Below are 27,317 nucleotides of genomic sequence, written 5' to 3' on the forward strand. Positions count from 1 at the left end.
ATTGAATATGTACCAGATTTGCGCCCCACGCCCGCGTTCACCTCAACAATAATTGTTATATCTTTGTGAACTCCCAAAGGATCTAGTAATGGTTTATCTAAGGATCCCCTTATAAGCTGCCTTAACGAGTTTATACAGGAATATACATATTCATCCCAGAATTCCTTCATAGTTTAGGCAGAGATTCATAATTCATACTGACTGGGAATTATTTTTTTAATATATTTTTTTGGGTATTGCTGAAGGAATTCTTCCAAAGATTCAATCGGAGATGCCTCCAGGAATTCCTCCGGGATTTCTCATGGAATTCTTTCGAAAATTCCTCCAGGAATTCCTCCGAAGATTCTTCAAGGATTCCTTGAGGTATTCCTTCGAAATTTTTCCAGAAATTCCTTTGGGGATTCCTTCAGGAATTTCTTCAGACAATTCTGCAGGAATTCCTTCTGGGATTTTCCCAGGAACTCCTCAGGGATTTCTCCAGCCATTTCTCCGGGAATGCCTCCAGAAATTCCTCAGGGGATTTCTACAGAAATTCCTTCCGCGATTTCTCAAGGATTTTTTTCGGTGATTTCTCCAGTTTTTTTTTTTCGAGAATTCTTCCAGGAATTCCTTCGAGGATTCCTCCGCGAATCCCTCTGGCACTAGGAATTCCTTCACAAATTCTTCCGGGATTCTTTCAAAGATTCCTTCAGGAATTCGGAGATTTTTCAGGAATCCCTTCGGGGATTCTGCAAAGATTCCTCCAGGCATTTTTTTGGGGGTTTGTCCAGGATTCAGTGGTTTTTTTTTTTCAAATCGTTTATTTAAAAGGCTCAATTGTGCGGTGCACTTTACGGAGCCGAATTCAATAGTTTACAATAATATTTAAATATCATAATATCATAAAATCTAATTCTACAAACATAGAAAAAAAATTAATCTACAAAAAAAATCAACTATGATAGAAAGTCAACTGATCCAACGGGATTCCGATAGTTTCAGCTATTTTTTGTTTGTCCTCTTCAATCAATTGTTGTCGTTCACTTTGGTCGTCGATCCATTCGTACGTAGCTATTCGGTACCTTCTCCTGTTGACCGTCGCGTCAGAAACAGTGGTCAAACTATTATCACTGTCGCTCGAGAGCGGGTCGGCTTTGTTCTGCTTCTTGTGTGTCTGCTGATTTAACACTGAATCAGAATCTGGATTAGATTCGAACGAACGTTGACGCTTTGTCTCTTTTTTCTTTGTTTTCGCTTGTTTTTTGGTGTGTACTTCATTATTCGATAATGATCCATCCACAATATCATCGATTTGCTCCTTTGTTTTCTCTTCAAATTCGTTGACCACGTGCGATACTGGCCGCTGTGCGTCTTCCTTCTGTTGCTCGCAGAGAACCGGACAAGCCTTCTTGAAGTGAGTGTCCGAATTACAGTTGAAACACTTTTGTATTAATCCGTCGTAATACAATCTTCCTTTCCGATTGCGAAAATACACAATCTCCGGGATTTCTTTCTTTACGTCTATGTAAACTCCACGAATTCCGGTGTACATGTTGAGTTGGTACGCCGCCGGAAACTTCTCGCGAACGGTACGTTTGACAGTTCCATACTTAGCCATCACGGACACCAGATCGGCATCCGGTATTTCTGGCGGCAGGTCAAAAATGCGCACATACCGGGTGTTACCTGCAACTGACATAGTAACCGCCACCTCGTTTCCATCGGTATATCGGAAGGGCAAAGATTTACTGTTGTTCGCATACACAAAATTCATTGCTTCCTGGCTTCGGAAGCGAATGAACACCGACTTCTCCTCGGAGATTTTGTACGCCGTTTCCATCGACGTAGGTTCTCCTTTCAGCGCCTTGATGAAACGGGCCATATCAGCTACAGTAGGTTGTGCGGCATCTCTTGGAAAAAGAAATGCCAACGTTTTATCCACTGCAACTGTGCTCGACATATTGTACTGTGTACTGCGAAACAAAAACCGAAAACAATTCGACAGCAGAACAAAAGCGTCTGTTCACTTCGAGATGCGATCTTGAACTGATTCAGTGGTTGTTTCCAGAAATTCCTTCAGCAACTTCTCAAGCAATTCTTGCGGGGAATTCATGTGAGGATTTCCACAGGATTTCTATCGCAATATCCTCTCAAAGTTGTTCCTGGGTTTCTTTCGAAGATTTCTTCAGGAAATATTTTTTTCTGAAATTCCTATGGAAATTTTTTCAAGGATTCCACCAGGAATTCCTTTAAGGATTTGTCCTGGAATCCCTTCGGGATTTTTTCGAGGGTTTTTTTTTGAGATTTCTCCAGGAATTCTTCACAGTTTTCCCCAGGAATTCCTTCGGTGATTTCTCCAGGAATTCTTTTGGGAATTCCTCCAGTATTTTCTAGGGGATTCCTTTTACTATTCTTTTGAGGATTCCTTAAAAAGCGCTTCTTAAATTTCTTTCAGGAGTTGCTCCAGTTGTTCCTTTGGGAATTCCGCCAGAAATGCCTTCGAGGATTCCTCCAGGAAATTGTTCGGGAATTCTTCCAGTTGTTCATGTGGAGATTTTTCTTGAAATTCATTCGGGGTTTTCTCGAATTTCCTCCAGGTATTCCTCCCATCCAAGAAAGAATTTCAGGATGAATACACGAAGGACTTCCTGGTGGATTCCCCGAAAGAATTTCTGAAGAAATCCCCGAAGAAGTTCTTGGAAGAATCCCTGAAGATATTCCTGGAGCAATCCCCGAAGGAATTCCTGGAGGAATCCCCGAAGGAATTCCTGGAGGAAGCCCTGAAGGGATTCATGAAGGAATCTTTAAAATAATTGCTGGAGGAGTTCCGGAAGTAATTTCTCGGAGAATCTCCGAAGAAATTCTTGCATGAATTCCTGGAGAGATTCCCGAAGGAATTCTTGGAGAAATCCACGAAGTAATTCCTGGAGGAATCCCCGAAGGAATTGCCGGGATAATCCCCGCAGGATTTCGTGGAGGAATAGCCGAAGGAATTTCTGCAGGAATCCCCGAAGGGATTTCTGCAGGAATCCCCGAAGGAATTCCTGATGAAATCCCCAAAGTAGTTCTTGGAAGAAAAAGGGCCCATATAGCCGAGGCGGTAAACGCACGGGTATTCAGCATGACCATGCTGAGGGTGACGGGTTCGATTCCCGGTCGGTCCAGGATCTTTTCGTAAAGGAAATTTCCTTGACTTCCTTGGGCATAGAGTATCTTCGTGCCTGCCACACGATATACGCATGCAAAATGGTCATTGGCAGAGGAAGCTCTCAGTTAATAACTGTGGAAGTGCTCATAGAACACTAAGCTGAGAAGCAGGCTTTGTCCCAATGAGGACGTTACGCCAAGAAGAGAGAGAGAGAGAGAGAGAGAGAGAGAGTTCTTGGAAGAATCCCCAAAGAAATTCCTGGAGGAATCCTCTAAGGAATTCCTGGAGTTGCCGAAATAATTCATGGAAGAATCCCCGAAGTAATTCCACGAAGAATCTTTGAATGAAATCCTGGAGGAACCTCGAAGGAAATCCTGGAGCAGTTGCCGAAGGAATTCTTGGAGGAATTAACTTTAGAAATCTACAAAGGAATTCCTGGATGAGTTCTCAAAGAAATTTTTGGAGGAACCCTCGAAGGAATGCTTGGCGAAATCCTCGACAGAATTCCTGGAGGAATCCCCAAAAGAATGATGACAAGTATGACAAATATGATTAGCTTAGGTATTCTCCCGTGAATTTCCTCTGGTATTCCTCTAGAAATTCCAACAGAGATGACACCCAGGGATTCCTTTGCGAATTTCCCCAAGAATTCCTCCACAAATTGCCCCTGGAATTTCTCCGCAAATTTCCGAAGGGATTCCTCAGGGTTTTCTATTGGGGATTCTTCCAGTATTTTTTTCGGGAATTCCTCCAAACATTTCTTTGATGATTCCAACGAGAACAACTATTAATTCCTTCGGGGATTCCTCCGGTAATTCTGACAGAGGTTCATCCGGGAAATTTTTCAGGGATTCCTCCGGGAATTCCCCCATAGATTTCTCCGAGAATTCCCCAAGAATTCCTCCGTGAATTCTCTCAGGAATTCCCCAAGAAATTCCTCCAGAAATTCGTCCAGTGCATCCTTTAGAAATTCTTTTGGAAACTCTTCCATGATTTTTTTTTCGGTAATTCCTTTGGGAATTCCATTGGGGATTCCTTCAGGAACTCCATCGGGGATTCCAAGAAGAATTCCTTCGGGGATTCCTTCAGGAATTCTTTCGTTAATTCCTCCAGGAATTATTTCACGATTTTTTTTAAAGAATTCCCGCTACGGATTTTGCACGGGTACCGCCGAGGATTTCTCCAGAAATTTCTTTGAAGATTCCTCCAGAAATTTCTTCGTAGATTCCTCCAGGATTACCTTCAGGGATTCCTCCAAGAATTTCTTCGGGGATTCATCCACAAATTCTTTCGGGGATCCCTCCAGGAATTTCTTCAGGGATTCCTCCAGGAATTTCTGCAAACATTCCTCCAAGAATTTATTCGGAAATTCCTCCAAGAACTTCTTCGGAAATTCCTCCAAGAACTTCTTTGGAAATTCCTCCAGGATTTGTTTTCGGAAATTCCTCCAGGAATTTCTTCAGGAATTCCACCTGGAATTCTTCGGGAATTCCTCCAGGAATTGCTTCGAGAAATCTTCCAGGAATTCTTCGGGGATTTCTCCAGAAATTCCTTCGGAAATTCCTTTAGAAATTCTTTCGGGAGTTCCTCCAGAAAATCTTCTTTTTCTTCAGAAATTTCTTCGGGAATTCCTCCACAATTTTTCCGGGTATTTCTTCAGAAATTCTTCCAGAAATTCGATCAGAAATTTTTCGAAAAATATTTCAAGAAATTTCTCTGGCAATTCTAAAAATATTTCAAGAAATTTCTCTGGGAATTTCCGATGAAATTGCTGGAGAAATTCCCAAAGAAATTTCTGGAGGAATTTCCGGAAAAAAATCTTGGAGAAATTCCTTTGGAAATTCCTGTAGGAATATCCGAAGAAATTCATGGAGAAATTTCCAAAGAAATTTCTGGAGATATTCCCGAGGAAATTTCTGGAGTAATTTCGAAAAGAAATTCTGGCCGAATACTCGAAGGAGCTCCTGGAGGAATTCCCGAAGAAATTTCTGGAGGAATTTCCGAAGAAATTCTTGGAGGAATTCCTGGAAGAATCCACGGATTAATTCCTGAAGAAATTTCCGAAGAATTGCTGAAGGAATTCCCGAAGAAAATCCCTGAGGAATCCCCAAACAAATTACTGGAGGAAATCCCCCTAGGCAATTCTTGGAGGAATGTCCGAAGAAATTCTTGGAGGAATCCCCGAAACAATTCTTGGAGAAATTCCCGTAGCTATTCCTGGATGAAATTCCAAGGAAATTCCGGGAGAAATCCGCGAAGGAATTCCTGGAAGAATATCATCGAAGAAATTCCTGGAGGAATTCCCGAAGAAATTTATAGGGTAATTTCCTTAGAAATTCCTAAAGGAATTCCCGAAGAAATACCTGTAGGAATATCCGAAGAAATTCTTGAAGAAATTCCTGAAGGAATTCCTGGAAGAATCCCAGAAGGAATCCCTGGAAGAATCCCCAAAGGAATTTCTAGAGAAAACCCCGGAGCAATTTCTGGAGAAATTTCCAAAGAAATTCCTGGAGGAATTTCCGAAATTACTGGAGCAATTCCCGAATAAATTCCTGAAGGAATTCCCAAAAAAAAATCCTGGAGGTATCCCCGAGGGAAGTCCTGGAGGAATACCAGAAGAAATTCATGGAGAAATATTCCTGAATAAAATCCTGGAGAAATCCACTAAGCAATTGCTGGAGGAATTCCCAAGGTAATTCGTGGTGTCATTTTCTAAGAAATTAATGGAGAAACTTCCGAAGAAATTACTGGAGAAAGTCCCAAAGAAATTTCTGAACGAATTCCCGAAGAAATTCCTGGAGGAATTTCCAAAGAAATTCTTGGAGTGATCCCCAAAAGAATTCCTGGAGAAATCACCGGAGAATTTCCCGAAGAAATTCCTGAACAAATTCCTGGAGGAATCCCCGAAGCAACTCCTGGAGAAAGTTTCAAAGAAATTCATTGAGGAATTCATGGAGAAATCCCCGGAAGAATTTCTGGAGTAAATCCCGAAGCATTTCTTGGTGAAATTTCCAAGGAAATTCTTGGAGGAATTCCCGAAGCAATTAATAAAAAAAGTTCCAAAAAAATTGCTGGAGAAATTCCCGAAGAAAATCCTGGAGGAATCCCCAAAGAAACTCCTGGAGGAATGTCCGAATAAATTCTTGGAGGAATTTCATTGAAGAAATTCCCGAAGGAATTCCAGGAGAAATCACCGGAAGAATTCCTAGAAAAATCCCTGGAAGAAATCCTAGAAGAATATTCCCGAAGGTATTGCTGGAGGAAACCCCGGATAAATTTTTGGAGGAATTTCCTAAGAAATTCCTGAAGGAATACCGTTTAAACACTGTCACATATGGTACTTCTTGTGCCCCGTTCTTATCAACACGAGTTCTCAATCAGCTTGCGGACGATGAAGGTAGTGATTTCCCGCTTGCTCCTGCTATCATCAAGGAGGACTGCTACATTGATGATATCCTCACTGGAGCCACCACTATCGAAGCTCTGCTTGACGCCAACAAACAGCTAAACGGACTTTTCGCAAGAGGCGGCTTTTCCCTTCGAAAGTGGAGCGCTAATCATCCAAGCATTCTGGAACAGATTCCAGATGATCTCAAGGAAGATCAAACATCATTGGAACTCGATCGATCTTCATCAATTAAGACTCTTGGACTTCTTTGGTTTCCAAAAGAGGACAATTTTGGATTCAAAGTTCCAGAACTTCAAACTATTTCGAAGCTGACGAAACGTATTGTACTATCGGAGATGTCCTCGCTGTTTGACCCGTTGGGTCTTGTGGGTCCAGTGGTAGCAAGCGCAAAGATGTTTGTTCAGCAATTGTGGCAGGAGAAACTAGATTGGGATGAAGAACTTCAAGAACCTCTCCGATCATGGTGGCTGTCATTTCGAGCTTCGATTAGTAGCATCCGCAATCTTCGCGTACCTCGATGGGTATTCGGAGAAAATGTAAAGCAGTTTGAGTTGCATTGTTTTGTTGATGCCTCTTCGAAAGGGTATGGAGCTTGTATCTATGCAGTTTCCGGAAGTTCGTCCACGATGCTTATCAGTAATTTGCTTATAGCAAAATCACGAGTCGCTCCAGTAAGTGGCTATTCTACCCCACGATTGGAACTCTGCGCAGCCGTTCTGGGAAGTCAACTGGTGGATAACATTTGCAAAACAACAAAATTCGCCTCGAAGATCACTTTCTGGTCAGACTCCTCTATCGTGCTGCATTGGATCAGCTCCTCGTCGTCTGCATGGAAAATATTCGTTTCCAACCGGGTTGCTGAAGTCCAGAAGCTCTCCGACGGTGCCCAGTGGCGACATGTACCAACCCAAGAAAACCCTGCTGATCGTTTATCCCGAGGAATGCAACCAGAAGACATTGAGGACGATATGCTATGGTGGCATGGACCATCCTTTTTGCTCAAACACCAAGTGGTTGGCCAGATCCGATCATTCCGCTGTCGGCTACCGATGTTCAACAGCAGTCGACTGAGCAACGACAAATAATTTCATTTGTAGCCGTTACATACGACGATTCGCTAATTCGTGAATTTTCGCAGCTTTCACGTCTGCTCAAAGTTGCTTCGTATTGCCTGTGCTTCGCCAAGAACTGCCGGTTGCCTAAGCATGCCCGTGCCTTGGGACCTATTACTCCGATGGAATACAACAACACCTTAAAATATTTGGTACGAGTTGTACAAGCAACAAGCTTCCAGCAGGAGCTGCACTTTTTGTCGAAAAATAAGAGAACACCGCAGGCACTTCGATTCGCTGAGTTCAAGTCGTCATTGAAGGATCTCGATGTATGGATGGACGACTTCGATCTACTCCGACTGAATGGACGTCTAGCGCATTCCCGCGGCTCGTTCGATAGTCGCTTTCCGATAATACTGCCAGCCGATCACCACCTTTCTCAGTTGATAGCGACTTCCGTTCACCATCAAACCCTTCATTCGGGCCCAACGCAGCTGCTAGCAACTATACGGTTCACCACTGCATGACATGTTTTCGCTTTCGTCCTCCGGCAAGCAATCAGTTTATGGCTCCACTTCCAACAAACCGTGTCACAGTGGCAAAGGTGTTCGAAACCACCGGGCTAGACTATTGTGGGCCGTTTTTTGTTCGACCATTGGCGGGCAGAGGTGCATCAGTAAAAGTTTGGGTCGCAGTGTACGTCTGTTTCGCCGTGAAAGCCGTAATCCTCGACATTGTCGCCGGTTTGTCGACGGAGTCGTGCGTCAATTCGTTGAGGCGTTTCGTGAGTCGTGTCGGTCGCGTTCGTACTATACACTGTGACAACAGCACTACGTTCGTCGGCGCGTTTCGTGAAATTAAGGAGATGCGACAAGTTTTGGTAGATCAGCTGAGCAACACAGCGTGGACAAATGAATGTTTGGAAAGAGGCATCGAATTCCGGTTTATTCCACCACGTGCACCACATTTTGGCGGCCTATGGGAGGCCGCAGTAAAGGCCTTCAAACGGTTATTCCTGAAAACCATCGGGGCCGCTCCGCATCACTATGACGACATGCGCACAGCCGTCGCGCAAGCAGACTCTAGACCATTGACACCTCTATCCAACGATCCGCAGGATCTCTCCGTTCTGACACCTGGCCACTTTCTTTTAGGAGAAGCCATCTATAGTTTGCCTGAGCCAGACCTTTCCCAGATACCGTCTAACCGCCTCAATCACTTCCAGGCCATGCAACGTTCTGTCACCGATCTTTGGAAGCGTTGGTCCAAAGAATACATTGGGCTACTCCATCAACGGCCTGCGAAATGGAGGAAGACTCCTACCGAATTCCGCGTTGGTACCATGGTACTAGTGAAGAAAGATGACGTTCCAGCAAAGCAATGGCCTCTAGGTAGAGTCGTGGCTGTATATCCCGGAAGCGACAACATCGTTCGCGTAGTAGATGTACGCACGCAGCTTGGCGTCCGACGCCGGGCAACCTCTGAATTATGCGTCCTATCGATGTCAACCAAGAATCATCTAACCAGTGTTCAAATACTTCATCATCTTGAATGCTGCGCTTCTACGGGGCCCTGGATGTTGCGGCGTACTATAAAATGAGTTTATGAAACCAATCGAATTACACACCTAAATTTATAGCTTAACACTTTGCTCACACTACCGTCACTACCACACTTACGTTAATTTGAATTGAATATTCTGTTTAAGCACACACTGAACTCTACAATAAATCAGTTATGTTCAAGCAACCGTACGAAGCAGACACCTTCTTGTCACGTCCGAATATCTCTCTCGGTTCGCATCAGTACCACGTACTTTAGTTTCGTCGTCGTTCCCACTCATACCTTTCGTCGTCGCGCCGGCCAGAATCCGGTGAAATACGTTACACCGGCGGAACACAACACCGAGTCGTCCGCCAAGGTCACTTCCTGTTTCACCTTTTCATCGATCTTCTTGAAGAATTGCCGGTCACTGGTCATATGGCTTGAACAGCCACTGTCCACGTACCAGGACCTCCGCTTCCGCTGACCTCCTACGCCGAAACAAATTCCAGTGTTCTTCTTCGCCACCGTCTTCTTCACTTCCGGATCTCTTCTTCCTTCTTCACGAAGCATTGGGCACTCTCTCCGGAAGTGGCCCGGTTTCCGGCAGTTATAGCACATTCGCTGCCGCACTCGTCCGTTTCGTCTGCTTCCGTTCACTTTCAGCGCCCGGTCGTGGCGCTCCTCGGACGTTCCTTGCCGCTTCTCCACCCGTCGGTGGTACTCGTCCATCAGCCGCTGCTTCACAAATTCTAGCGACTGGTCGGCGTCCGGACGGCTCTCCAAGGCCGTCACCAGTCCGTTGTAGGATTCCGGCAGACTCCGGTAAACCATCGCCACTTGTAGCGATTCCTCGATCTTCTGCCCCGCACACGATAGCCGATCGAACAGTTCCTCGATGGAGAATAGATGCTTCTCCATATCCGCATCTTCCTCGTAGTTCAAACTACAGAGCTTCTTCAGAAGCGACACTCGCGACGTAACCGTGGCTTTTTCGTGGTACTTCTTTAACTTTTCCCACACATCGATCGCTGATTTCCCGTCTTTAACTAGCGGCAACTGACTATCTTCGACGTTTAACACTATCAAGGCTCATGCCTTTTGATCTTCTTTAGACCAGGCCGCAGTCACCGGCACCGGTTTCGCTTCTGAAACCGTATGCCACAGATCGTAGCTGATGAATAACATTTCTATTTTGATCTTCCACGTTTGATAATTTTTATTATCCAGACGGGAAATAAAAACTTTTTCAGTCATTTCGAAAATGTCACTTTTCTGTTGGCGCACACTGTAATCACGAAGGTACAGCCAACAACACACGCGAACGTACCCGGCGGCGGTACACACAGACACCGTCACAAAATGTTCTTTTCACAACCGAACACCACGGCTACGGCAACAGTTCGTTCGATTCGCGGGTCAAAATGGCACAATCTCACACAAAAATCTTCTAGGCTGCGGGACAAAATGGTGCACAAAGTCTAACCGGCACTGTCTGCTCCGTTCTGGACGCCACTCGCTCCAATCAAACGGGCGATAATTCCGCCGACCACTTTTTCACTTTCCCGATAACAGCTGTTTTTCACACACAGCAGCAGCTGATCGCACTAGCCGAACGAGCCAAATTAATTAGCTCTCCCACCGACCGGCACCACATAGAAGCAATCATTCACTTCGCGCGCGACTGTCCGAGCACTTTTACGGTTCTACCGCACCAACTGGGCCCATGACCTGATGGATTATTCACTTAGCACGGAGGTCCACAAAGCGGCCCAGCGGAACCGACTATCGACCGGGAGGAACTTTCGGTTCGCGTAACGGCGGAGAACACGGAGCAACACAAAGATGCGTGTGCACGTCGCGGCGGTCGGTTTATTTTTCATTTAACAACAATCATGTACAAAACAATAACAATATACATACATTAGGCAGGGTCGGCGCAGGGCAATTGATGATAAACATCGCACAACATATATTAGGCTGGCCCAAATATTCTAACACATTTCAGAGCATTCTATGGTGCAGAAAAACGGTTTCTTCCTAGTCCTCGTAACTGCTTTTCCGAAGATCCTCTTGCATTTGAAGTGGACGGATCTGCCACAAAATGTACAGTCGATCAATCGTGCATGATTATCCAGCATATTTAATTTGTTATACTCAGCAGAAACTGATATAATTCGAACCACGCTTCATAATAATTTAATGTATTTTATTTCTGATTTCTGTGCAAAACAATGCATTTTTAATGATATTTTCATCATCATTAATAAAAATGTCCAAAATTATTATTCTTCAGGTGATGTTCAAGAAAACGTACTGAAATATTCTTTTTCAATCATAACATGCTATTTTTGGTCATTAATAATGATTCTGCCATTCAGAAAACGAAGAAAATGATTTATGACCGCTTCCCTGAACAAATGGAACCACTGTGGCATGGTTTGGTCAGCCAAACCAAAATTAAGAAATTGACATTTGTAAGGTGCTACGGTCACCCTTACCGTATTCGGTCGGCCGAGGACCGACTCGTCGAGAGTCCGACTGCACACTTATTGGCATACCAATAAGTGATTGGGAGGCAGTGCTCGAAGCTCTCGACAATTAAAAATAACTTCCTCTCCCGCTTTGACATACATGTGCACAACAGTGTATGTGTTAGATGTTCATCTAATCTCATAGGCCTTTTGACAGCGCCGCAGTGCTGCCGCCTGGCGGGAGTCGCATGGCAAACGTGAGAAAAAAACGAGACAAAACACGTTTGTTTATATTTCTTCACGCACACGATGACAGATACAAATGGGATTTCCCATTGGAGTGAGTGCATTTTTGCTGCCGTCAGAGCCAATCCGAAGGAGGTTTGGATTGTGAAAAAAAGATAACCATGCGCGATTGTGGAATTGAGTTCAGTTCTAGGCCTACTGGCGACGGAGATAGTCGAGTGACTCCGTAGCTTGAAGGAATAGAAGCTCCAGTCTAGTGAATTAGGAGTCGTGAGTTCGAGTCTCACCGGAGTACGTGGATTTCTTTTCATAATTTCAAATCTCGAAGCACATGTTCTGTTGTGCACATGGATGTCAAAGCATTTTCAACAAGGTTTTATTATTTCATTTTATTAAGGACACTTTAGGGGCTGTTCATTTATTACGTAATGGAGTTTTTATGATTTTTCGACACCACTCCTCCTTGTTGTATTAGAGCCCAAAAGTTGGTGTATGGCCCAGAAAATTTTGCAAACCCCCCTTCACAGCCAGCTACCAGATGTATCGGCAGTAGGCTGGCCCAAATACAAAAATGTCGAAAAATTCCACGGAACACCCTCTGGAATCATGCCTATGGATAAGAAGAACAATCTGTGATAGATTCAGCTCAATCGGTTTAAAAATAAACTGGCGCAAAAGAGTTGAAGGTTTATATGGGATTTTATAAATATATGGGAAATTGGATGACCTTCATTCTCTCATTCAGCACGTCGGTTTGACGAGTTCGATTTGGCTCAGATTTGAATATATAGCAGTTGATAGCCTGAGGAACAACTTTGTAGAGGACCATTTTATGATATAACTTAATTAAGTTGCGTTTTCGTCAAACGAAAGCAGGATGAGGACATCTGCCCCCGTTTACTCTAGTTGTGTTTGCTGTTTGAAGCTTGTGCGTTACATCATAGGCAGCTATGTAATTCATCATTGTCTCGATGCCCGTCCACGTGCGTGAGCTTTTGAAATGAAGGACAATATAGCCGCCTATGATGTAAACCGCATGCTTCGAACGGTAAATACGTGCTACATGTAACAACCGAAAGTAAACGGGGGCAGATGTCCTCATCCTGCTTTCGTTAGCCGAAAACGCAACCAAATTAAGTTATATCATAATACGGTCTTCTACAAAGTTGTTCCTTAGGGTATCAACTGCTACATTTTCAATTCTGAGCCAAATCAAATTCGTCAAACCAGCGTGCTGATTGATAGACTGGATCATCCAATTTCCCATATATTTAAACTGAAAATCCCATATAAACCTTCAACTCATTTGCGCCAACTCATTTTTTAACCGATTGATCTGAATCTTTCACAGATTGTTCTTTTCATTCAAAGGCACGATTCTACAGGGTGCCCCGTAGACAACTTTTTTTTCTGGGCCGGTCTAGTCGGCAGTCGTATCCAGTATAATAAGGTGTTTTCTTGAAAGTATTGATGGATTTATTGAAAACATGCATTTTTAGTTTAAAATAGGATACTGAATGAACCTTCCATTCCGTTAGCCGCAGAAAATCGCAATTATGCACATTCTCCATCTCATTGGATTGTTTTCGCAGTTATAAGTATAAGAGCTGGTTCGTGAATAAAACTACGATTTTGCATTAAATCTTGTTAATGTCTTCTACGCACTCAACTACTTAAATAATCCAATGCACTGGGAAATGTGTAACATATACACATTTTATTTTTCGTAAAATAATCATTCAAATATTATATTTTTTTTTTCAGGGATGCAAAGAGCCATCTTCCGCACACTGGTATAAGAACCGAAACGTTGTACGCGCATCGATGAAAGCTCGTCAAATGATAACCTGGATATTTGGAAAAGAAGACTCCAAATTTAAAAACTGTGAAAATCTACAAGTTTTATAGATTGTCGGATTGATTCTTGAAAAGCTATTATTTTTTCTCAATATAAAGTTTTAATGTAATGTACAGTGATAACACGTTATTTAAGATTGGAAAAGAAAGTGTATTACCAGTTAAGTGAAATAACAGATTCCTGCAAGAAACAAAACTCTACTGGGCATTCGCAGAAGTTCTTACACGTGTGAACGTCTATTAATGTGCGTTTGACTTAAATAGAACTGTTGAATTCAGAGTAAAACAAAGTACTGAAGACACATACCGATTTATCCACCGATAGCGAAGTGAAGTAGTGGATGCAATGCGCAATGACGCTTGGTAATATTGCAAGACAATTACAAAAATGAATTTACAGCACAGACAAACAGACGTAACTCATAGAATATTTATCGTATCAAAACATAGCACATTTATCGTAAAATCATTAAAAAAAATACTAGGCCAGCAACAAATACTTGAAGGGATCGCTAAATCGTGGCACGATAGAAAATATTCTTGTGATACTTACTCGAATAATTAATAATCAAACAATTTGTACGCAGGATTTCAAATCATTGCATTATTCACAATTGGCCTCCTGAAGAGAGGTTATGTTTTGTAAAACCCCATTTCGTATTTTAGTGATTGAGTCGTTCCAGATCATCTTTTTGCCTCTCTCGTACACCAAGGTGTACCGAAAGGCTATATGTTCACTCCAAAAATGAAATTCCGATAGAGCCCCCAGAGGGGCAAGTTTCATATACCAATCGACTCAGCTCGACGAGTTGAGATGATGTCTGTGTGTGTGTATGTGTGTGTGTGTGTGTGTGTGTGTGTGTGTGTGTGTGTGTGTGTGTGTGTTTTTTTTTTTTTTTTTCCTCCCAACCTCCCAAGCAGAGAAAACCGATTGGAAAAACTCTGCTACACCTTGACGCCTCGATCCCCCTGGTACCACTGATATGCGACTGCTTCAGGGGGGGCAATGCGCTCATGCGCTCTTCTGCTATTGTGCTCATGCACTTTTTGTCGCTTCTAAATTTGTTATTCTAGTCATTCTCGTTTTCGTACCTAACCTATCGCCATTCAGCGACATAGTTAGTACAAACATACACCAAATTTGTTATTCTAAAATTAAATTTGTTATTCTAGTCGTTCTCGTGTTCGTACCTAACCTATCGCCATTCAGCGACACAGTTAGCACAAACACACACCAAATTTGTTATTCTAATACCACCAGCAAGTACTTCGGATCATACTGAGTTTCTCCGAGGAACGGTGCCGTTTTAGCACTCCAGTTTTTCGCGCACGACTCGGATAGTCCCCGACGGTGGATCTACCCTACGCCGACAAAGACTTCCCCGGCAGTGGAACATCTTCCGAAACCGTTTCTTCCCGGACAGGTGCCGAGGTCTCTCCTGCGATTCCGGTTGGAGACTGGCTTCCGGTTCACAGGCGCCCCGACGACCAAGTTCCGGTGCTTCTCCGCGATATACTCGGTCTAGTCCCCGGCGGTGGACGGACCTAGCCTACTCCGACAGAGAAAGACCCCGACGGTGGAAGTTCTCTCGACACCGATGTTTTCATCCCGACCAGTAAGGTGCCGAAGTCGACCCGGCGATTCCGGTTGGTGGTAGACTTCCGGTTCACCGGCGCTCCGACGACCAAAAACCGGTACTACGCAACGGACGACTCAGTCATGTCCCCGGCGGTGGATCAAGCCTACTCCGATCGCGTTCCGGCGCTCTCTGGTCTTCGCGCCACTTCCTTTGCAGCGCGGACAGCATCCTCGTTACTGCTCTGTCGACAGCGTTCCACGTAGCTTCGTCGCGACACATTTCTTCGACAATGTTGTCGACTGTCAGGCCGCGCATATCCCTGCGCATCTCCGAGAACCTAGGGCATACGAAGACGACGTGCGCCGGTGTTTCCTCCACGTTCACACACTCCGGACACAGAGGGGAAGACGCGTGACCGAATCGAAACAGGTACTTCCGGAAACAGCCGTGCCCGGACAGAAACTGCGTCAGATGGAAGTTCACCTCCCCATGCTTCCTGTTCACCCACGCCGACACATTTGGGATCAGTCGGTGGGTCCACCTTCCGTTCGCCGCATTGTCCCACTCTTGTTGCCACTTCACCAGCGAGTCCATTCTAGCAGCTGCTCTCGCATTCCTTACGTTACTCCGCCGATAGCACTCGACGTCTTCCTCTAGGGTGATGCAGATGGGCATCATCCCAGCGATAACGCATACAGCCTCCGACGAGATTGTTCTGTAGGCACTCGCGACTCTCATAGCCATGAGCCGGAACACACTGCCCAGCCTTCCACGGTTTCTCTTCGTTTTTAGCGCCGGAGCCCAGGCTGGCACTCCATACCTAAGTATTGAGGTTGCAACATTTGCCAAGAGGCGTCTCCTACTGCTTCTTGGACCGCCCGCGTTTGGCATAATTCTCGCTACTGTGTTAACCGCCTTCGCCGCCTTTTCGCAGGCATAGTCAACGTGCGCGTTAAAGTTTAAGCGGTCGTCGACCATCACGCCCAGGTGCTTCAACGCGCGCTGCGATGAAATTCTCTCCTCTCCGATCGTGATCTCCAACCTTTGCACTGCTTTGCGGTTACTGACTACGAGCACTTCTGTCTTGTGATGGGCTATCTGCAGCTTCACTCCATTCATCCATCTTTCCACTGTGTCGATTGCCTCCGATACCAGCACTTCGACTTCATCGATTGATTCGCCAGTTACCGCTAATACAACGTCGTCTGCGAACCCCACGATAATGACACCTGCCGGAAGCTTCAGTGTTAACACATCGTTGTACATTGCGTTCCAGAGCGTAGGGCCAAGTATTGACCCTTGTGGAACACCTGCTGTCACTCTAAACGACCTCTGCCCTACGTTGGTTTCGTACACAAGGACTCTATTCTGGAAGTAGTTCCTTATAATCCTACACAGATAGTCGGGAACCCGCATATTATGCAGGGCTACGGCGATAGCTTCCCAACTGGCGCTGTTAAACGCGTTTTTAACGTCTATCGTTACCACGGCGCAGTAGCGATCTCCTCTCCGCTTTTGTAAGGATGCCCTTTCCGCCATCTCAACGACGGTCCGAATTGCGTCAACCGTCGATTTTCCCTTGCGGAAGCCGAACTGCATCGTGGACAGCCCTCCCTCACTTTCGGTATACTCGGTCAGCCTGTTAAGGATAATCCTCTCCAGGAGTTTTCCGAGCGTATCCAACAGACAGATCGGCCTGTACGATGCTGGATCTCCCGGCTGCTTTCCTGGTTTTGGCAGCAGCACTAGTTTTTGGACCTTCCATATATCCGGAAAGATGCCTTCCTCCAGGCATTTCTGCAACACTGACCTGAACATATCGGGATACTCCAGGATCGCTGCTTTCAACGCCACGTTGGGGATTCCATCCGGACCGGGAGCCTTCTTCACCTTCAATGCTTTCGCCACGGCAACGAGCTCGTCGTTCGAGACCAGTCGGTTTACGTCAAATTCCACATCGCCCTCGCTGTACGGCGTAGGTGGCCACGTTGTTGTATCGTGTTTTGGAAACAAACCCTCCACGATACCCTTCAGTTTGTCTGGGCACATTTCGACTGGCGTCATTGGGCCCTTCAGCTTTGCCATTATGATGCGGTAGGCATTTCCCCAGGGGTTAGCGTCGGCTTCCTGACATAGCTCCTTGTAACAGTTCGCCTTGCTCTGCTTGATAGCTCGTTTGAAGGCAGCTCTAGCTTCACGGAACGCAACCTTGCGCTCTTCTCTATCGGCCGTAGTTCTTGCCCTCTGAACTCGTCTCCTAGCTCGGAGGCAAGTCGCACGAAGGGTGCTGAGCGTCGCATTCCACCAGTACGCTGGGCGTCTAGCGTTCCTAGGTTCAATCTTCCTCGGCATTGCTGCATCACATGCCGTTGCTAGCGCTTCCGTCAACCACCCTGGGTCGAGGTTTGCCGCATCGCTATTTGGCCGAAGTGCCTCGATAAAAGTCTCCTTGTCGAAGTCCTTCGTCTTCCACTTCCGCTCATAAGTTCTAGTTCTCTGTATGGACGTAGGAGCTCTCTGGCCTATCTTGTAGAGGATCGCCTGGTGGTCGCTGTGGGAGTACTCCTCACTCACCCTCCAGTCCATGTCTTCCATCAACGATGGACTACAAAATGTAATGTCGATGATGGATTCACGACCGTCTTTGCGGAATGTGCTGACTGTTCCTACATTGCACAGCTTTACGTCCAGCTTCGCCAGAGCTTCAAGTAGACTATATCCTCTTGCATTGGTTTGCCGGCTGCCCCACTCAACGGCCCAGGCGTTGAAATCGCCGCCGATGACTACTGGCCTACGTCCTACCAGCGTGTCAGTGAGTGCATCCAACATCCGGTTGTATTGCTCCTCGGTCCATCTTGGAGGCGCATAGCAGCTACATACGAAGACACCGTTAACTTTGACGATCACGAAACCTTCGTAAGAGTTTTCCACCACTTCCTCTATAGGGAATCTGCCCATAACTTGTATAGCTGCCAGTCCTGCTATATCCGCTACCCAATTGCCGTTCTCAGGAGGAACCCGATACGGCTCTGCGATGATCGCAACATCGCACTTCGTCTCTGTTGTCGACTGCCACAACAGTTGCTGTGCGATGTCGCAATGATTCAGATTAATTTGCGTTATCTGCATCATTGTTGGCCTGCCTTCGCCTTTTTGTAGGCCGGGCATTTATAGCCTCCCGTCCGGTGGCCATTTCCTTCCTCCGACTTGCACAGCATGCACTTGGGTTGCTTCGTGCAGTCTCGAGCAACGTGTCCGTTTTCGCCGCAGTTCCAGCACCGTTTGGACCTATCTGGACCCTTGCAGTGTCTTGACTGGTGACCAAATTCCATGCACCTGAAACACCTCTCCATTTTCTTGGTGACTCGGGGAGCCAGTCGCAGCGGGCACACCGCCCATCCGACCTTGATCTTGCCGGCTACCGCAATCTTGTTGGCCGCATCTACTGGAAGTCGGATTGCCGCCGTCTGGGTACCTGCAAACGATCTCCTGATTCGGATTGTCGCCGGTACTTCCAAGTTACACTGCTCGGTCAATGCGACTCTCAGCTCTTCCTCAGTTGTGACCTCGTCCAAATCCTTGACCTCGAGCACTGCCTCCTGTGAAAGTGCTCTCACGGTGGCCTCGCTGCCTACGGATTTCGCAATGAGCTCCCGGTACTCTGAGCTCTTAATCGCCGGATCTTTCTTGAGCTCGAACAGCATCTCTCCTTTCTGGGTGCGCCTGGTCTTTACCACGTTTTCACCCAACTCTTTTAGCTCCGGGTCCTCCCTCACTTTCCTGAGGAGCGCAGCGTACGTCGTCTTGTCCTTCGCCTCGACGATCAGTGCATCACCCTTCTTCCTCTGCCTAGGGGGCCGGCGATTTTCTTTCTTCTCCTGTTCCTTCCTCTTTTCTTCCTTTTTCTGTTCTTCCTTCTCCTTTCGCTTCTTCTTCTTCGCCTGCTGACTCTCCACAGTGCGCCATCCATCATCTCTCCGATTGCTGGCGCGCTCCCGTTCACTTCTTTGTTTCTTCGGGACTTCCTCTTCTCCTGGCGTATCTCTGCCTTTTTTCTCCGAGCGAGTATTCCGATGGTTCTTCGGCGTCTCCATATTTTCGACCGTGGCTCGTTGCTGCTGCCGCTGCGTAGCTGCTGCAAGATCGTGTTTAGTCGCTGCTAATGCGCTCTCTGCCTCATCCGCTCTCTGCATCACGCTGTGCCATTCTTTCACAGCAGCTCCGAGAGCCCTCCTAATCTTCAACACCAAGTCCTTGATGTCCTTGTGCACGTTGTGCTTTTTGTCGACGAACTCGTGTAGGTCATCCGTCAAGTTCTTCGCCGCAACTACCTTCGGCTGTTGTTGAGGCACGCTCCATCCACTATTCGTCGGCAGCTGCTGCTGCTCCGAGGGTACCGCACTTTGTTGTAAAGCCGCTTCTTGCCGCGGTTCTGCACCTTCTGTTTGCTGAGGCGGAGACCTCAGCAATCCTCCTCTGGCGAACGGATTCGCCACCTTTCCGCTGTTACTTCCGTTTTCTCCTTCCATGTTATTGGGTCCCCCCTCCGGGCCGCTATCTCCACCCGCTGTACGTAGTCGCTTTCGTGATCTCTTGGTTGTCTATGAAACAGGGAGGCCAAGCGAGGGTTGAACACGAACCTTCATGGGGTTCGTGTCCAGAGCCAGATCAGCGTAAGTCGGGAATTTTACATCCGAGCCTAGTACCCATCAAAATTGACGGACAAGTGAAGAACGTTTCCGAAGGCCTGCCAAGGTTTTACCGGGACGGAGGCAGACGCACCATTAGCCCACTCGCCGTTTCAAGAAGGTGTCACCCTTCTTTACTCAGGAAGCAGAATGGCACGAATGTCAGCCCATCGTCGTCATCCGATCCGTAGTCCGTAGTCCGTTGTCGTTTGCGTTGACCAGTATACCATAATCAGGATGTTACTGGCATCAATCCTGATGTGCCGGTTGGCACTCCGGGTGTTTGGGCTAAGGCACTTTGAAAGCGGTACCAGGTCGCTTGTACGGAGTTGCTTGCAGATGTGTGGCTTTTTATGAGGATCCAACAGAGCCCACTGTTGAACCCCCGCCACATCCTAGGCATCCTCCTCTTGAGCTGTCTGGAGACCAGAAGCCCGGTCACTCCCCGAAGGAAGCGCCAAAGGTGGTAATTCACACGGGTGTGTGAACGGTTTTCGCTTCGGGAAGACTCCCAAGCTTCCACCCGACTCGCAGAAGGGGGGGTTCGTCAGGCCCCTGGACTCCTGTCCCTGCTGCCCCTTGTGTGTGTGTGTGTGTGTGTGTGTGTGTGTGTGTGTGTGTGTGTGTGTGTGTGTGTGTGTGTGTGTGTGTGTGTATGTATGTGTGTGTGTGTGTATGTGTACAAAAAAAGGTCACCTCACTTTTAGATAGTAAATATCAACCGATTTTTACGATCGACGGCTCATTCGACGCGGAATCTGGTCCCATTGTTTCCTATTGAAAATGGTTCGGATCGGTCCAGCCGTTCCGGAGTTATGGCCATTTAGGTGTTCCGGAACCGGTACCCCTGGAAGCCCGGATAAAAACTAACCATAGGGTATTTGGTGAAAACCATTCCTGTACCATACAGTGTACCAGCTACAATATAGTGTATTGTAATGGAATGGTTCGCTAAAAGAATTGCACATTGGTAGCTATTATACATTTACATCCGATCTTTATGTAACAATATATTATACTGTTTTTCTTACGTTTGAACCATTTACTATTCCGAAACAATCTTTTTCCGTGCATTTTTAATTTTTTATTCAGTTTATGATTTTTTCCGTGCTTTGTTTTGTTGATGTCCGTGACATTTTTGTTGCAAAGGAAATGAAAGAGAAAAAAGTGAATAAGTTGAAACATCTATTTAAAGTCTATAAAATGTTTAAATAAAGTGGTAAACCAGGTGTCCTAAGGACTGCATATCTAAGAGATATGGTGGGCTAGGTATGTAGAGTGCGATGAGAGGAATACGAATGTAGGTCAACCCGGAAAGACGCAGGCCAGATTACCGTAAATCAGTGGATAAGTTCAACACTATTCTTTCTCTTCTTCTCTCATGTGAAATTGCATTGTACAACAACCGAATGAAATGCGATTTATCTTTGACATTTTTAACATAAGGACTGGACTGGACACTGAAACGACTTCTGAAATAAGTTTGTCTTCGCTTTTTAACCTAACTTATAGTTGAATCGAACTTGACAGTTTTCTCATGAGTTGTTATGTACACATTTCATAGTTCAGTCAAATTGGAGCCTCAATATTGCAATAATGGTTAAGCACGCTGTAATGATACTTATGTACCTCGTCACCCACTTCATGCAACTACATTAGTGGTCTAATAACACTTAGCGCGCTAGGCATAGTTCCATCATGCCGCTCAAAGTGTTGCCACAAATAATGCTTAGTTTGCAAAACTCGGTTATCTGGCTGGTGGGACATGGGAGCTTAAGCTTCAACTGTTAATGCAATCAGAGGCTACTCAGACTTAGACGAGGTTAGTTTGGCTAGAACTGCCATTATCGAAGGAACATGACGAGATAATATAACATTAGGGTGAGTGTACCAATTATGGCTATAGTACCAATTATTCGCCATAGTTGATTTTCACCCTTTAACGATATATATCAACAATGAAAAAAATGTGAACAACAGATCACGTTCACAAAAGATGGTTGCACTCATTTAAAGTCCACATTTTGCTCAAATTATGGTAGAAATAAATCATTTTCCTTAAAATTTCGGCTTCCTTGCACCCTTTTTCGCCATAGTGTACCAATTATGGCTAATCCCATAAGAAATGCATGCAAATAGTGCGAAAAGGAACCGAAGTTAAAAAATGTAGCCATAACTGGTACAGAGTTCCTATCATTGGCACACGCTGTAATAAATACTAAAAGTAGTTTTGGCTCCGTTTTTATATTTTTCCTGTAAAGTATGGAAACTAAACTATCTTTTAACATATTGGTGATATTCGTTGGTCTTCTCGTTATTTTTGTACAAATAGTTTTCTTTAGGTAGTGCCATAATTGGTACAGGCACCCTATATGGTTTATCTAATGTAAAACCGCAGACAGACGTTCAAGTTTGACTCAGCAGCTTGTGTAAAAAACATGGCCGCCACAAATTGCCAAGTGGCAATCAGCGAACAGATGGCGTTAGCGACGTTCATATTTAATCGCTGCCTCACATGTGCGTTGCGACCAACAACTGTCACCACGGTCGTCTTCCAGCCGGATGGCGGGAAAAGACCGCACGTGTTGCACGCTAATAATGTTTCCACATAATTTGTGCAGAGTAAATGACTTTTATTTAATGTCAAAAATCTTTTGCACAAATTAGCGCAGGACTCTTGTAAAATATTTTACACATTATTACTTTTCTTTTACATAGATTTGCTTGAATAAAACTGCATTTGGATGAACTTCACTCGCATTGGGAAATCTTTGTGAATGTGACGCAAATGTAGGAATGATTTTGACAGTGTTTGTTTTGATTTTATTTTTCGGTGGGTGGTGAATTGGGTGGTAAGTAAGCAGCTGGAAGCACGTGGTTTCTCAAACTGTCAACTGCACGCGACTGCACTGTGGCAATCGGTTGCCTAGGTGTCGCTAGTGAAAACTTACATAGAAAATTTGAATAAATTTGTTCGAGCTAGAACGTCTGTCTGCCGTAAAACAATACAACATAACAAAAGAGAACCATTCCAAAACCATGATTAAATTTATAACCAGTAGTGAAATTACAATTAAAAACAATATATTTACGGTACATTTTATTGTTTGAAACCATACGTGTACCATTCAATGTACGGTATATTAAAGCCCACGTATCATTATTTCGAACAATTCATTTACAATAAAATGTATGGTTTTGTAAAAAAATATATATGGAGAAAAATATTTTTTTATATTGTTACGATACTTAACAACCCGTATAGTATATTGTAAAAATCTCATTTAAAATTCACTGTATGGTGTCTAACATTACATCTTATTGTTTTTGTATTTTTTATTTTTACAGTGGTGTTTATTGTAACAATATGGTTCTAAATAGTACTGTTACAATACAACATTCGGTTTTTCTACTGTATTTTTTATTCGGGAGGGGCCAGACATGAAAATGCACCAAACCCATGCATGCGACCCATCAAACCACGGCATTTACGATTATCTAATGAACGGTAAGCAGGAAAACAGTCTCAGACCATATCTGAACCGGTAGTGTTCCGGAACCGAATCTGGGTGTCCCGCCGGAAGTGGCCAAATATAAAAGAGTACCAAACCCATGCATGCGACACATCAATCAGCGGCATTTTCGATAACCTGATGATCGGTTAGCAGGAAAACAATATCAGACCATATCTGAACCAGTAGTGTTCCGGAACCGGTTCCGGGGGTCCCGACGGATGTGGCCAAATATAAAAGAGTACCAATTTCATGCATGCGATACAAAAAATAAGGCTTTTCTGATAACCTGATGACTGATTATCAAATAAATAGGTTAGGACCACATTAGAGACAGCCGGTTATATTCCGGAACCAGTTCCGGGTGTCTCGCCGGAAATGGCCAAATATAAAAGTGAACCAAACCCATGCATGCGCCACATCAAACAGCGGCATTTCCGATAATCTGATGAACGGTAAGCAGGAAACAGTATCAGACCATATCTGAACCGGTAGTTGTGCGGAACCGGTTCCGGGGGTCTCGACGGATGTGGCCAAATATAAAAGAGTACCAAACCCATGCATGCGATACAATAAATAAGGGCTTTTCTGATAACCTGATGACTGGCTATAAAAGAAATAGGTTAGGACCACATTAGGGACAGCCGGTAGTGCCGTAACCAGTTCCGGGTGTCCCTCCGAAAGCGGTTAAATATAAAATTGATCTGAACCTATGTATGCGACACAGCAAGGCTATGATTTGTTGATAACCTTATGAACGTTGGCAAGCAAACAGGTTTCGACCGGTGAAAAAAATGTTTTACGCATATTGTCAAATCTCAACCGTTACGTAGTAATTGAACATTACATGCTTTTGACTTTGCTTGTCTCAAGCTGACTTAACTTGAAAATGGTCAAATTTATCGCATTTGAAAGATTTTTAAATTTGCTACCAAAAAGCTCGAAAGTAGTGTTTTGCCTTTCTCGCACACTTAGTGTACTAAAAATATGTCCAGGGGCCATCTATTAAGTACGTCACGGTTTCGAGGGGAGGGGGGTTGGTTGGTGGGTACCTATTTTAGCGTGACGTACTTAATGGATGCTCTCTCACTCAAAAAACGATTTTTCGAAAAAAGGCTCGGTGGATCAAGTCGTATATACCAGTCAACTCAGTTCAACGAATTGAGATTATGTCTGTATGTGTGTATGTATATGCGGAAAATAAGCTCACTCACTTTTAAGGCACTTCTCATTGGCCGATTTTTCGGATTATAGCTTGATTCGAACTGGAATTGTTTGCTATCCAGAATGGTCCAGATCGGCCAAGGCGTTCCTGAGTTATGGCCATTTCAGTGATCCGGACCAGCACCGGTAGAACTGGCCGTATATAAAACTGAACTAGCCTAATATGCGATAAATCAAACTGCGGCAATTTTTGTAACCCTTAGCATGGTTGACGAGTTTTGTGTGGAAATCAACACTGGAGACCAGAAGCTCCACGATGTCGGCCCAAAATTCAAGATGGCAGCCAAATGTTCAAGGTCCATCTTGCGGCTGTTTACTAGAGATTTAGGCTCTTAATGCATGCTAGATGGGAATATTTAATATGGGGAAGATGTCTGGACTCCTAAAATGGCGACTAGAATATCCAAGATGGCGGTCTGAAATCCAAGATGGTGGCTACAAATTCAAGATGGCGTTTGTTTAAAGAAGTTTTGGCTCTAAAACCATGAAAGATGTCCACAGTAAGAAAATATCGACCAGTATGTACAAGATGGCGATATAAAATCCAAGATGGCGGCTTCAGTTTCAAGATGGCGGCTGTTTGATGGAGATTTAGGCTCTAACGGCTGTTTACTGAAGTTTTCGGCTCTAAAACCATGCAATATTGGTATATTTGGTATGGGTAAGACTTCCAGAGTCCAAAACGGCGATCAGGATATCCAAAATGGCGATCTAAAATTTAATATGGCGGCTCCGAATTCAATATCGCGGCTGTTTAATGGAGTTTTAGGGCCTGAACCAATGCAGTATTGGTATATTTGGTATGGGGATGATGTCTGGATTCCTGAAGAGACGAACCAGCCAAGGGCTGAAAGTCTCTCAAATAAAGATAAATCAATCAATCAATGTCTGGATTCCAAAAATGGCGACCAGAACATCCAAGATGGCAATCTTTAATCCTAAATGGCAGTTTCAAATTCAAGATAGCGTATTTTTCTTAAGAGTTTGAGGCTCAAACATTAAAAGCCAGATAAACGATATGATTTCTGGTATCATGAAATGGATTTCAGTTAATTGTATGAAAGTGCGATAATACATAAACATTTCGCTTGAGTTTTATTGAAATGGGGTTTAGAAGACACGAGAAAGGCGCCATCACCGCTAGGTGGATTAATTAGGGTTTTTTTTGTAAAAACCGGGTAGAAAAATCGATTTACAGCAAATTTATCAAAAATTGATAAATAAGCTGATAGGGAACTAAAATTTCCCTTTCAAACTTCCAAATTTTTGTGACATAATCTCTACTCTTAATCGCCAGTAAAAATAAGTAACACTCGCTGAGACCGGCCCACTATTTCCACTTCGTCTTCAAAAATGTTTAAGCTGGCGATTTTCTAAAAATCCTCCCCTAAAAGTAAAGAAAATGCATTTGTTTACTCAGATGGACCCCCCGTTTGTGAGAGCCACAGCCATTTTGCGGACCCCTCGATTTTGGTCGATTGTCTGCGCATTTTACCCTATAATACCCAACCTCGCCTTTAGACGGGGCACAGACAAACAGACGTAACACCTTGAAAGATTTTCATGGGAATCCATCGCCCAGTTAACACTACCATCACCGGGTGGAAAAGCTGCACGATTGTACGCAAAATATGCCTCCGCAAGCGAAAAATAGGCAACAAAGAAGGCACGGCAACAACGCTTTGTTTTTTCGTTAGCAGATAATGACAAAATCGCTCCCGAGTTTGTTCAAAACAAAAACGGTAGAAATATTTGTCTCTTTCTATTCACATCGTCAGGGATGGCATTCACCATTTGCAAAGAGTTACATTCACTTGCTACTATCTCAGTTCATAAGCATGCTATCAAAAACAATGTATGGATGACTTTTACCTTGTAGTTTTATCTGAAAGTTTGCCGAATATCATAAGGGTCGCACACGCATGCTTAACTCGTGAGCGAGCTGTGAAAGCAACTCTCCACGCCGTGAATGTAATTTACATGTGACATCGTTATTTTCGCATTATTTTACAACTGAAACTCGACTTTGAGGTTTGCAAGAGTCTTAAATCGTTCAATTGCTTATGAGTTCGATGATGTGTGTCGAAAATTTCAGCAGAAAAGCCGGAATATCGGCACACGCACGGCAAGCGATGTTTGTTTTATTGCTCTCGTCGCCTGACATGCGTTTGTTGCGGAGCGCCTTTGTTACCAACATGCACCGCTTAGGACAAAGCGTTTGTTTTTCGGCGTGATCCGTTTTTCATACCCTGTGCACGAATCACAGTTTTGTGCAATATCGTCAACAGAAGGCGCTAGTGTGAAACGTCAAACGCAAAGAAAAACTATGCGCGTGCCTCTGGTTGTGAAAGCTATAACTATGAAAATTCAAAATGATAGTTAAAAGCGCGGTCGATGGAAATTTCCCAAGTGTTACGTCTGTTTGTTTGTGGACGGGGTATAGTTTAAGAAGCATTTTGGTAATTTTTGTTTCGTGGAAAAGCAAAATTTTAAATTTTTGGCTGATATTTAGGACTGTTTTGTATAGCTCAAAATGGTTTTTGGTGTATATTTAAGCGTATTTACATTTTTTTTTAAATCATTGAAAAATTTATGTTTTAGTCACC

General features: G+C 44.5%; 1 protein-coding gene across 2 annotated transcripts in view; it reads left to right on the top strand.

Annotated features, from left to right (window-relative positions):
* LOC109408309 (uncharacterized) overlaps window positions 1-27,317 on the top strand; it is a 105,454-nt gene that overhangs the window by 7,987 nt on the left and 70,150 nt on the right. For both annotated transcript variants that reach the window (XM_062854968.1, XM_062854969.1), the window contains one exon: window positions 13,615-14,070. The gene's annotated coding sequence lies outside the window, so the exon portion shown is untranslated. The remainder of the gene's footprint in view (window positions 1-13,614; window positions 14,071-27,317) is intronic.

The sequence above is a fragment of the Aedes albopictus genome, chromosome 2, assembly GCF_035046485.1.
Source record: "Aedes albopictus strain Foshan chromosome 2, AalbF5, whole genome shotgun sequence".
Taxonomy (NCBI): domain Eukaryota; kingdom Metazoa; phylum Arthropoda; class Insecta; order Diptera; family Culicidae; genus Aedes; species Aedes albopictus.